This window comes from Misgurnus anguillicaudatus, chromosome 8 (genome assembly GCF_027580225.2).
Source record: "Misgurnus anguillicaudatus chromosome 8, ASM2758022v2, whole genome shotgun sequence".
NCBI lineage: Eukaryota > Metazoa > Chordata > Actinopteri > Cypriniformes > Cobitidae > Misgurnus > Misgurnus anguillicaudatus.
This window is the reverse complement of record NC_073344.2, coordinates 40951754-40965819: the sequence shown is the minus strand read 5'-3', so window position 1 is coordinate 40965819 and position 14066 is coordinate 40951754. Positions and strand designations below refer to the sequence as shown.

The 14066-nt window shown below is 36.4% G+C and overlaps 1 long non-coding RNA gene across 1 annotated transcript; it reads left to right on the top strand.

Moving 5' to 3' along the window:
- The first annotated feature begins 1000 nt into the window (after positions 1 to 1000).
- LOC129419790 (uncharacterized) lies at positions 1001 to 10532 on the top strand. Its single transcript, XR_012370867.1, has 5 exons — positions 1001 to 2653; positions 3013 to 3096; positions 6759 to 6833; positions 9351 to 9500; positions 10125 to 10532. It is a non-coding gene; the product is annotated as an uncharacterized lncRNA (long non-coding RNA).
- The last annotated feature ends 3534 nt before the right edge of the window (positions 10533 to 14066 follow it).

Sequence of the window (14066 nt, the reverse complement as noted above, 5' to 3'; positions counted from 1 at the left end):
TGCAAGGATTTAAAGTTTGAGACTGGACGCTGGGTAAACTATGGACAAGAACAGCAAGCTGCATGGATTTATGCCAAGAGACAATGTTTATGTTGAAGAACCCAAAAATACATCAATGTGCCTGTTTTGATAAAGGGACAACAAGGACAATATATACACTGGGCCACGCAGGATTTTGATGGACTAGCTGCACACCTTCCAGAAATACATGAAGGAGCCGGAAAATGGATACAAATTTTTGAGCAAAAGACAGCAGAGTTTGTCTTAGCCATAGGAGATATCAAGGCCCTGTTGGCAAAGTGTGTCTGTGGAACAAAGTTGAATGAACTTTTGAATGATGCTGGACTGAGAATTGCAATTGACAACATCAGAAGAGATCAAATGACCTTTGACCCCTTCAGGAAGAGCATGTGGACAACAATATGCAGAGAATAGCCCATGCAGATTGACCCGAAGATGCTGAGAGGTGATCCTATTGGTGAAACAGAGAGTCCAACAGCATATATACAAGAAGAGCTGAAACGGTGGTGTGAAGAACTGTGAAAAGACCCGGAAGAAGACTTTGTTTTAGCTGCACTGTTCAGAAATGCAATAGTGGAAGCTGTGCCACCACCAGTTAAAACCAAACTCGAAGATGTGGTCAGACTGAACTCCAAAACACACAAGGAGTTCTGTCATCATGTTTCACATGCAGTCAAGCAGCACCGAAAGAATGAGCTGAAGGCAACAACAGCAGAGAGAGAGAGAGAGAGAGAGAGAGAGAGAGAGAGAGAGAGAGATGCAGAGGGGGCTGCCACAGTTACAGGGGGACGACTTTGTGAGCAAAACTAAGAAAAAAGCACAAGCTGTTCTGAAGGAGAAACAACCAGCTTTAATGGCGCTCATCAACACACCTGCCCCCACCATCCAGCAAACACAGATAGCAACACCAGCCCAATCCACTCTGGGAAATGCTCAACAGCAGGCCACTTTCATTGTTATCTGTGAAAAGCCAAAACAGCAAAACAGCAGGAATGGACAAAAACAGCAAGAAGGCAGAGGACAAGGCAGACCAAAAAGATCACAAGAAGGATGCTGGGACTGTGGACAAATTGGACACATCAGAAGTGAATGTCCGAATAACCCATGGTTATATTAAGATCAACAAAACTGGCAGCAGAACCAACAAGACTGGCAGCCAAACCAGAGACAGTAAGGCCCACCCTAGCAGCAGCAGCAATCACAACAGCAATCACAGTGTGGTCCAGTGAATCTGTGGCGTGGGCCAGACCAAAGCTACTAAGGTTGCCCAGAGGATCCTAACGGGAGGGGCCAACATCCATTGATAACTGACAATGCTGACGACAGATTATTGACACTGCAGGTTGAAGTTGAAGGCAAGTCTGAACCTATGATGACTGACACTGGAGCAACTTACACATGCGTAAGTCCAAATTATACCACACACCTCCACCTGTCTGAAAATGTTGAAAAACAAGCAGGATTTTAAGGAAAAAACCCAGATGACACCTCTGACTGCTCCAGTCTGTCTGTAAGCAAAAGCAAAACAAGTGACTTGAGCAAGATTAGCTTCTGAGCACACCCATTAATTATTAGAAATAGATGCCCTATGTAGATTAAAATAGCAGATATCTTGTTCCCCTGATGGAATTTATATTAACAGTAAGGCAGTTAGAAAAATTACAATGATGACACCACAAGTAAACTTATATTGGATAGGAAAATTTAGGATAGAATGTTTATATGATAATTACAAAATGGAAAAAGTTTGTGAAAGAGCAAATTAATGAACATAGAAGGTACAGTCTGAATTTTTACTGTATTATGATTGATGACCCCTTATGCAGAACAGATCTAGAAAAAGAGTGAATAAATGAGAAAGAAGGATAGAAAGTTCCCCTGATTTCCCTACATATAGAATAGCGCCCCAAGTTACAGCTTCACAGATAGACACTTGATTTAAAAAAAAAAAAAGAAGAAGGATTTTTGACTCTACAGCACATGTAACTATTTTGCAGGCAAATAAATTTAGTATTAAGATCTTAGCCATATGATGAAAAATAAAATAGGGAACGCAGTAAAATTCTTTACTGCTCATTTTGGAAGAGAGGAGAAAAAAGAAAGTTGTGTGCACCATGGTTCTGGCAGAAGTTGCAACTGATAAGATAGAGATGCTTTGGCAGTCATCCCAGAAATACAGGCAGGCCTAACATCAGAAATAGAGCAGCTGATTCGAACTAATTTATGGAAAAGTTAAAACATATATATGTGAGTTTAACAAAAATTTGCAAAACCTGTAAGAATTAAAATGGAAAACAACAATACCCATTGTGACAGGAAACAATAAAATGTTAGAAGCACTATTGAGGCATTAGGAGGTTTTAGTAGAAACAACAAGCTACACTGTAACAAATTTCTGTAGTTTTCACAGCATTATTACTGTAAAATGAGCAAATGCTTACTGTAGAACTTGTATACAGCATGTTGCTGTAGATCTGCAAAGCATCATGGTCTTTTTTCAACGGCGGGTAAATTCTACAGTAAAAATATTTTTCCTGTGAATCACAATACAGCAATTTCTAAAGGATTTTTTTCTTCAGCCAAGGAAAGCTACGAGATTCCACACTTTCATCTGAATTTTTACTTCAGAAAGGTAAATTTGCTAATTTAATTCCAAAGTTTACTCTTGTAAAGTCTGTTTGTTCAACTTTAAGAGTGCACTGAGAGAGAATGAGCAGCACACTTCACCGTCTTGTGTGCATTTTGTAATTTTATTACCACAAATATATATTTCTGCATGATTTCGATATATTTTCTAGTTTGGCAACATTTTATAACGTCATTAGTTTAGAGAAGGATAATAATTTAATAATAATAGTAATTGGCCGTGTCTCAATGCTTGTTTCAGAATATTAACAATTATAAAGTTGACTGTTATTCTTAGTTAATAGTAAATTGTTTAATATGCTTATGACTTGCAAATCTAATGGTCAGTTAACTTAAATAAACCAGGGTTGATGACGTATGCGAGTGCGACCTCCGCAGGCTGAAACCAGTCTCTCAAGCTGAAAGAAAACGCAGCTGAGGAGATATGAGGTAAGACTTATCCAGTCTTTAATTTAATTATAGCGTTAGCATTGTGAACCAAAATTAATTTAAACGTGTGTATTTTTGTATTTATTGGCGCGATATTCGTTTAAATCTCACGTTTTTTTCTCTTGCTCGCTTACGTTGCTGCCTGAGGAAACGAAGCGGGCCGATTCGAAAGAAAGCATAACACACATTTTTCATAATTTCACGATTTTTTACCGTTTCTTGGTCACAAAGTGTAGTTTTGGGACTAGTTCAGTCGAGAATGTATATGTGTTATATTTAAATCTGCAGTCGATTAGTAAAGATAGCGCCAGTTTGAACGTTTGCTTAGTGAGATTCGGTAGGTATGAGAACCAAAGCATGAGTGGACGTCAGTGTTCACTCGCCCCGCTGACCACCGCCCTCTCTGGGCTAGATCTCTGACAGATTCCCTGGCTCTCATGTTGGCCTTGTTTGTTTTTGATGGTCAAAATGAGATCAGATCAGCAGTATTTGGTGTCATGATGAAACTATTAATCGTTTTCTTATTCATATTTAGTGTCTTTTGTGTTTGTTATTGTTTTGACGCGAGGTGAAAGTTAATAAAACTATAATTTTATAATGTTACTATGCTTTCCCATTTATGCTTAACACGATACGAGCACTCGATTATTATTACACTTTGTTCTTGTCAGTACTATATAAAACGGTTATTTATCAGTGTCAGAGAGATGTTTTTGCATGCTGCTTTTAAATATATCAGTGGCGATATCTCATAACATGTTTTAATTGTCACGTCACGATAAAATAAATGATCAATGTCCACATTTAAAAGCTGCGGTGCTTACCTGCAGTTCCACGGTGTTTTCGCGTTCTGATAAGAGATATTGCTTCAGAAAAAATTAGTTTACATTCCTCTTTCCAAGTGTTAATCGTCCACACGATGTGACAAGACATAACTCCCATTAAAGGTGCAGTGTGTAATTTTTAGAAGGATCTCTTGACAGAAATGCAAAATAATATAGACCCTTTGCAAACACGTGACCTAGACCACGTGACGACGCCATGCTGGACGGCAAAAACACTGATGCACTAGGTTGATTAGTAATAGACGAGCGGGATTTTTGATTAGTTTTAAACAGTTTAAATATATATTACACTAAAATACATGGCTTCTTATATTAAGGAAGTTGTTGTGCCGTTATCGGTCGAGGTAGGGCATTTGGTAGGTCCTCACAAAAAGCGCTATTTAGGGAAGTTAGAGATAGCGGGACTGGATACCGACCCTTACCTTCTACTTCCTTCAATTTACACGGACCTCATTAAACGCCGAGTCTGCCCGACTTCAGCCCGCATGATTTGTATCACTATGTGGTAAACGGGATATCCCCATACACTGGTGCTGATCTTAAGGCTTTTAAAAGTCTGCAGAGCTGCCAACTTCTGAGTTCAGCTTGGAGTGAGATTTTTTTGGGGGGGTGGGGTAATAATTTTTTATATAACTCCTAACCATTTGCCAATTGATAATAGTGTGGATTTTAGCTATTTCTGTGTTAAATAGTTGGGAAAGACTGCGTTAAAATGGTTCACAATACAAATCGAATCATATTTTAGAAATTAAATTGAAATAAAAGCTTTTACTGAGTTTAAATGACTGGGATTAGAGTCTTTACTATTATTTTATACACTTCTATTATGCTTTCCTTCTGATAAAAGTGCCAAAAAAGTTCAGTTAAAATCTAATGAATAGGCTACTGTTCTCTGTAAAATGTATAACTGCAGATAACAGCAGCTTTGATTCAGTTTATCCACTGAGAAAGAGAAGCGTAAAGTGATGATTTGTGATTGGTGATAGAGGGACTGTCACAATCAAATAAACCAAATGAGTAGTTTAATATTAAACTAAAGCAACAGATAATGTGTATGTCAAGACCATATAATTATATTTCGTATATATTATTGTTTATAGATGTCAAATATCAATTGACTTTTTTCTCTTTTATTAAAACCTGTCACCGCAAACATCACGCAGGCTTGTACTGCTTGCAAACATGCACACGCGAGTGATGGTTGATTAAAATTGCTCTTTTCTGAGGGTATCTGCGTGCGTGGAATCCGGGCAGGTCTCTGCCTTTCATCCAGACCTTGACGCTTTGTGTGTTCGACTGGTGCGGAGCTGACTGATCGGCGTATGACATCAGAGTAACGCAAGAGCAAAGGTAAAAGCGGACCCTTTTGTAACATTTCGACTTGCTCTCGCGGTACTCTGATGTCCTCGCTGCCGAACTTCCTGTGCAGCGCCACATAAAGTGAAATGCTCTTTGACTCTTTGCAGCAAAGTACCAGCAACATGAGAAGGTGGCACGCAAAAGACAGTGAAGGTACGCTAAAATATAGAAGTGTCAGTACTGCGAGCACTGGTTTAGCTACTTACATCGTGAAAATGGATGTGTGGCGTGAGAATGGGGTCAATTGCGTGGGTCTCACGGTGAATGCGTAAGAGTTGGCAGCTATGAAATTTATGGTGTCACTGCAGCATTAAACAATAACGTTCATGTAAAAATAATGTATTTATGCCACTTTTCTGTAATGGTAGGTGCATCATAGCAACACGAAATAACCATTTAATGACCCTAACGAACACAAACACGTACTTGTTCGGCTTGCCGTCCGTCTACAACATAGCACTTCCGCCGTCCATCATGGCGTCCATAATTCGTGCAAGTAGAGCGTGATGTCATGTGCAAGGGGTCTATACTAAACTATATGATCAGGGGTGTATAAAGACCTTTCATAATGAACCGTTATGTGTTTATTAACTTAGAACGAGACCTTTTTATCTACATACACTGAGGGTCCCGTTACATGGAAGTCGCTGATCTTTGACGGAATAGTCGCTTCCGATTGGGATTCACAGACTGATTTACGAGCTATAGGCTTGTCGCGATAGTCTGTGAAACGGTGATTACTGGTGCTTCAGCCTCTCACCGGTTAGATAACTTGCCCACCGTGACACCGTCTTTCAACATCGTTTTGATATTTTTCTTGTAATTAAATCATTTAGTTTCGTTAGAGAGAGCAAACACTTACAACTGAATGGTCTTACTTGTTTTTGTTATAATATTTATTGGGCCGGGCGTATGCAAGCGCTGCATTTAAACAGTTGCGTGATTCAAAAGTGAAAGTAAAATGCGCACGTCTGCATGAGCATTTATAAGCCCCTCCCACACGGTGATATTGGTATCATCGGATTTGTCACGTGCTGATTAACAGGTGGGAAAATTCTGTCACCGCAGCAACCCTAACGAGCTAGTGAACTAATGAGACAGCGCATCTGTGTTTGTCCGTGTTTGCGTGCAGTTTTTCCGTTCAGAAATGAGCCTGTTTAAAGGACCTCCATTCACTAGGTGGCGGAATGATACGAAAGGTGAAACGGTTACTGTGCCGTTATCAGTAGAACATCGCATAGCTCTTAGCCAATCAGATTCGAGAACCAGAAAGAACTGTTGTATAAATTAATATATCAAACATGTTAAAGTGCACAGAAACCATGCAACAGGAAGAAGCTGTTTTTCTCTTGGTTGATGCAAGTTATTTTTGTACAGTATTGACACACTTTTACTCTTATGAATATTGTACTTGTGATTTCTAAAAGTTATTTTTTGTTTGTTTATTTTGTGTTACAGGAAACTTCCACCTACAGTAAGCAGATGCTGAGGCCCAGATTTCCATGCTAAGCACTCCAAGGCTCATCATGCTCGGTATGATCCCAGCACTCAACATAATAGATGTCAATTTAACCCCCTGGGGTCCAAAACGCGGGGCCGCGTTTTGACGTTTTTTTCCTTATCATGGCAGAATCAACTTAAAATACTCCATCATTAATAATCATACACTTACGTGTTTGACATCATTTGAAACGGTAAAGGGTCTTCTTTAATATGTGTTCATTCACAATAACAACAGATCTTTGTGTTTTTGTCAAATAAAGAAAATAAACAGGGTGTCCATCCAGACATTTCTGTCTCCGCCAGCTGTCTCTCAAAACACGTTACAAAAATCAATTGAAACTCCGCGATTACTCGTCACACAAGCATGATACACACATCCAAAGAAAGCCTGAAATGTCTACTTTTAAACAAGCTAAATATAATCGAAAACAAATATTGCCAGTTTATGTAATCTGCATTGAAGTAAAGAGAGTACCGTTTTTCCTGGCTGACTTCATTATCTGTAATTTGGTCACGCCCACAGCTGTTGACATGGTAATGAAGACACGAGCTGTTCAACCATAACAAGCAAAGCGTAAAGTTTGATCAGATTTAAAGACTTTACCGCATGTTTGGATTATAAACTTTATTCACACACGTGAGGAATATCTTCATTTATGTCTGGACATTGAGGAAGAGAAGCATTTATCTTTAACGTTACCTAAGAATAACAATGGAGAACGCACTGCTGGATTAGAAGTAAGTAACGTTAACAGTTAATTTATACCATTTATATTTGCTATCATGTAACTTAGTATGCTCATGGCTTGTGCAGTTCAGCCTACATACAGTAACGTTAAGCAACCTTAGCAGACTACACGCTTCGGATTGAAAAAGTTTAGCATTGTTTACAAACGGACGCGATCTCACGTAATGGCGGATTTCACTGTTGCATGCTGTAACAGTGTTAAACACAGTTATTCACTTATATCCTTCATGGAAACTTTCAGTAAGCCTGAACTGCTGTATCTTTTAAGTATGTGCTGTAATATGATTCCATGTTTACATGCTTATTTACAAACAAATCCGCGTGACCTCCCATAATGGCGGATATCTGTTACATGTTGTACAGTGTTAAGACACAGTTATTCACTTTCGTATCTGTCATGGCAACTTTGAGTAAATGCTGCACTGCGGGATTTGCTGTAAAATGATTCCATATTGTTTACATGCAAGGTAATTTCATACATTGCGCTTTACACGCGACACCGTTTATTATAAGCTCCGCGTTGTTTACACGGAGACGCGAGCTCGCGCACATCCATTTGCGATGTGTTTTTAAAGTTCATACTCGCTTACAGAAACGCGTTTAAAACAGAAGCTAGACGATAAGGGGATTTGTATCTGAAAACAGTCATCTGAAAACAGCTTTTTATATTAATTGCTGCAGATGTTTATCTGAGATTAAGTTTATGTACAAGATAGTATATGAATGTAACTTAGTATCAGTGACATTTACCCATCAGTTATATAAGTAAGGGTATTTCTGTGGGCAATTTATGCTAACAGCTGTTTATAACTCTCTTAGAGGTATGCATCTCTCTCATCAGTACAAAACTATGAAGTGGAAAAACACTTTTTGGACAAAGTTATATGGTAACATGGGCCACATGAAGTTTACAGCTCTGTTGTGTATCAGTTTCTTAGTTTATACAAAGTTGTAGGAATAGGGTATGTTTCCAAATAAACTTAAAATGTCCTACTAACCATCATTTCTATTTTAATTATATTGTTAACTTAATAAACCTCAAACAAACATGTATACATTTGTCCTCACATTCTTCACTGTAGTTCATTCTCACATTCCTGCCTCATTATTATGCAGCTCATTATGCAAGCCTTTGTTTGCTTGCTGTCAATCAATCCTTCTCGCATACAGCCCGTCTAAACAAAAAGTGTCTTACAATTTCTAAATAAATTCATTGTTTTATGTGAAGTAGGCATGGTGATTGTCACATCATTTAAAAAAAAAACTCTAGACTACTAGATTCTGTTTAGGAAAGTCTTGTTAAAACATGTTTAGTATGGGTTTTGTGGACTTATATCAGTGACTTAAAAATTTTGCTTTTTTAAAAACCACGCATAAACATTTTTCTCTCAAAAATACAAACATGTACATACATGTAGCTCATATAATATTTTAGCCCAGTTTGTGCTGAACGCAGTGGTATCAGACACTTCCCATTATTATGTTTTAAAGCAACTGAAAAAAGACCAAATGTAAGAGCATGTCAGAACCTCTGAGAGTGTCCCAAAATGGTCGGACCCCAGAGGGTTAAGGGGTTACTTCATCTATAAAGCGTATTTGTATCAAGTCACTGTGTGTGAACAAAGTTTTATGTCATCTTGTGCGTATATTCCAAAATTCTCTAGTGGTTATTGATCTAATAGGAAAGAAAGAGGTAGTTATGTAGGGCTAGTGTTTTCAATTAATTTTGCTTATGTAAAATAGTAAACCATATCAGATTGAATACTGTGCAATGTCAACTTTTATTTAATATTTTTTAGGAGAGTCCAATCTGAGGGCAAAAAATGGATGCTTTCCATCGAGTGCAGAGTTCTCCTCCAATTGAGTGACCGTTGTGATTTCGCTTCTGCTCTAGCCTTTTTGCGTCATACTATGTATGAGGCAGCCACTACATTGGGATTTATCCAGAGGTAAGCACTTATTTGTTTTTTTATATAGTTTTGACTAAGAATGGGAACAAATATTTGAGTACTCATTCTTTAACCAACTACCCGATTAGTAAAATACTTCTTAAAGTGTTTTTTTTTTTTTTTAAATGAACTGTTGTCCTATTGTTAAATATCAAACGTTTAATTTAACTCACCATGCAAAAGGTAGAAAAGCAGCACAGCTAGTCTAATACAGTGGCAGCCGGTGACTTCTTTTTTCGAGGGCGTTTGTCACAACATGTATGTAGCCCATCATGTGTGTGGTTCGTCATTTCAAAATATGTGTTTGGTGCGTCGAGTGAAACAATACTTTTCCATTCACAAATTAACAAATATTTACCATAAATTTCACTGTTGTATCACTAACTGTAAACATGGTATTGTGGCAGAAATTTGGGATATTCATGTATAATTTTATAATAGTAATAATGTAGACAGTTATTAAATATTTAATATTAGATTTTACTCCACAAACCACCAACAGAGCATATAAAAAAATTAAAATTGTTTATTTAAAAGTAAAACACTGCGAAGTAAACTTTTATGTATATGTCATCAACCCATCTGTCTTGCTTTTACATTAATAGTCAATTTCTTTCATTACAGGGTAGAGTCCAGCCCATGAAGTCAACTAGTTCATGTCCAGATTTAAAAGAATAATATTTCTGAAAAAAAGGTCTTGGAGAAAAACAATATTCAGGTTTGAAATCCTGCTGTAAATGTGAATCATTTAACTTTTATGCATTTGTAATTTACCAGAAACTTTTTAATAAATATTGATTGTTTTGTGTGTTCAGAAAAAAAGTGTTTTTGTATGTTCAGAAAAGTGTTGAAATTAAATGAAACATTCACAGAAAAATGTTAACATATTTAAAAAAATGTATATGTTCAGAAAAGTTTTGAGATGTTCACAGAAAAAATGTAACACGTTGAAAAAAATGTATACTATGCTATTTTGAATTTATGAATTTTTGTAATTTAAAGTGAGAAAATAAATGGCATTTTTGTGACAAACAGTGTCTTCATTTTACAGTACACAAAATAAATGCAGTAATCCCTATTACAGTAGTAGTTATGAAATACAGTACTGTGATTATTACTTTAAAAGAGTTTACAGTAATTTTAATTTTACTGCAATTACATTTACAGTAAGAATACTGTGAAATGAAATACAGCAACTTACTAGCTAATTGCTGCCAGCAAGTTACTGTATTTTTCGCAGGATTCTTTTTACAGTGATTGTAAAACACCAATATTTTCTGTAGCTAAAGCTTTATTTTTATACATGATTGGAGAAATATAAATGATGAATTTGAAGATTGGCCAGCACACAGTAAGTTTCAGATCCACACACACTGTTAACTAGTATCCCTCCTGAAGTAAAATATTTCAATGAAATTGACTTATGCTCTGCTTTCTTTAGTATTTAACTGGACGAGAAATGCAGAAACTTTGCATTTATCTACAAAGGTAAACAACTCACTTATTCTAGATTACTACAAGATTTCCTTTTTAATTATTAAAAACAGATTTGAAAAGATCTAGTGCTGAACAATGCGCTATTCCAATATGTGGATGACCTATTAATTTACTATCCCACACTTGACCCATGCTGTAGAGATTATAAAAGTATTAAATAAATTATCTGAGGGGGAGGCACAAAGCCTATAGAACTAAATTACTACATTGTTAAACATAGGTTAAATATTTGATAAGATTAATTGCATATAAGACTGAAATTATGACCCAGCAAATTAGAAGGCATGAATAAGATTCTTCTGCCACAAAGGAAAAAACATGACAGAGTTTAGCTTTAATAGGATAGAAGATCATTTAACAAAGATTGCATATCCCTAAAATCATTAATAATTTGGTTAAGCAACAAAATTTAAGTGCCTTACTTTTACTTTAAAGCATTCATATTAAAACATATGAGACATAACTGTAGCCCCAATTGTGTATGATGAAGATTACTCACTAGATGATAATGTCTTAACAGAACTAATGGAACAGGGGAATAAATATGGGGAAAAATCCATAATAATTGCATCACAATTTGACATTTGGATAAATAAACGTTTTGGCAAAATTTATATGTCAGAACTAGGTTTAATCTGTGAGCTACAACGACATTCACAGACAATTTCACAATAGTACAGGTAACTAGGAAGACCTGTAAAAACCAGACTATAACTCTTTCCTGTTACAAACAAAAAATGCTGTTGTAGCTGAATGTTTTTGGATACGTGGGAGAAATGCCTTACGATACACACTCCCCAGATACTGAAAATGCTTGTGTGCTAGTTAACTTAGCCCAAGCCATTAGTATTTAAATGTGAAAATTATATAACCTTGTTACAAACCCCTGCTCTTTATTTTTGTGTAGTTTGGGTTTTTCTCTGTCTTGGTAGTAGTTGTCCATTCGGAAGGGGGCGGAAACCTATTATCTATGACACCTGAGGTATGACTATTTAAGAGCTGTTGTGGCCCTTTACAAAGGAGAGCTACCTATTTGTTTGAAAACCTTTCGTATGTTTGCATTTCATTTGGTATTAAACAGTGAGTTTGAATTTGTCTAGTTAAACTAGCTCAGAGAAAGTGTGGGTAAGTGAGCTGAACCGGAAGACTTTTTCCTGTGTTTGTTATTTTCTTTCTCGGAAGTTAGGAAAGTTTTAACTCAGGAGATCTTGTAGTTCAGATTAGTTAGCTCACTGCCCTGGCTTATCTAAGTATTTAGCTTTGACTTTAGTAACATTATATTTTCCATTAGTTTGTTTCGGTTACATTTTTATTTTGAAAAAAAAGTGATTGATTGATTATCTTTTGCTTCGCCATAGTGATTTTTTTCTGTTTTTGATTAGATTAATATGTTGGTACCTCAATTGGGTGGTAACAAATATATTGAGCATGTTGAGCCCTGACCTCTTTATCGTAGAGTAAAAAGAGCATATCAAATTGCCAATTATTTAATGATTGGATAGATTGTATTGATCAGCCAAGAGAAATACCAAATGATATCTGAAATCCAAATTTGGATTTAAATTCACACTGGTTTGGATCTGAAAGGATTAATCATCTCTATTACAATTAGAATCAATTTATTAACTATAGTGATGATAAAATGAAGCTGATGGAACAAGTAAGACTCAATGATGGTACTAATGTGAAAATTGATAACTGGTTTGCTTTTGTTCCTGGGGAGCTTGGCTAACCAAAACCGATATTTCATGTTGTCTTGCACTTGTTGTTTTTTCTTTTGCTCTTCTGTTGTGTTCTACCTATCCAGGTCTGTGGTGGACAAAGCTGCTCCAAAGATGAAGGTGCAAACAGAACTAAGTCTGTGCCAAAGTATTGACGGCCTAATGCTAAAACATACAAACTGCACCATTAGCTGACACTACACCACCACCCGACTATGCTTATGAAACTATGAATTAAAAAAGTCACAACACTTTGTTTTTACTTTACAACCTTTTTGTGATGTTTTTGGTAAGTGAGGGAGCTAGATTGTAATTGTATTTCTTTTATTGTTTTTCAGTATTAGTTACAAATCATTAGTTCTGAGTAGGCAGGAAGTTAGAGAAATTTTGTTTTTATGTTTGTTTTCATCTTTAATTTCCCGTCTTGTGTGGTGACTGTAGGTCTTGGTGTCTTTTTAGATATAAAATCCATGGGGACAAATTGTCTAGCTCGGCCGCACAACTGGGGACAATGTAAAGATGTGAAATATACCCTATATAACACACATAGACACATATTACAAAACACAGATATGAGAGCACAACTTCACCTCAACGACTACGCTAAAGAGTGTCTCGGATAGCGCCCCTGGTGACCGGAAAAGCTAGGGGTTTCTCTGAGAACGAAGATTCATTATTGCGCAGCCACTGGAATTATAATCTTTGCACTAAAGTTACACACATCACCATTATTTTATTAAACGTAGACTGTCTAGATATTTTGACTACTGATATACTACACTACTGAATTTTTACTGCTGTATTACACTACAGTTGTATCTCTCTACCTGCACTGAATCTTAATCTTTAATTAATCAATATATTTACTACTGATCATGATTACTGGCTTATTTTGATTGATATATTTTCTTTCTGCATTCTTTAGTAATGATAAGTCTTACACATTTTAAAATTACTGAATTTGATTTTACATGTGTCTTTCTTTTTCTTAATTACAAATAATGAGATATTAATTGTTTTTGAACATTTTCATTTTTGGGTTCCTTTAGTATGTACAGGGTCCAAGAATCTTTTTTCCTTCTTTTAAGCTAATATACTCACTAAAACAAACAAGAATGGTGCCATTTTGGGAAGGTTTTTGGTTCTTGTTCCCTTAAGGGAGTGAGTGCTGCATCTTAACTGTGTCTGTGTTGTCTGCATGGAACTTTTGATCCATGAAAGCTCTTAGCTAGTATAACATCATGTGCGACAACGTTCTGCTGCAGCACTCTCATTATGTGATGGTTTTCTTAAAAGTACCCCCTCATGTTTGATGGGCTCAGGAGTCCATGAGGGGGGAATATATAGT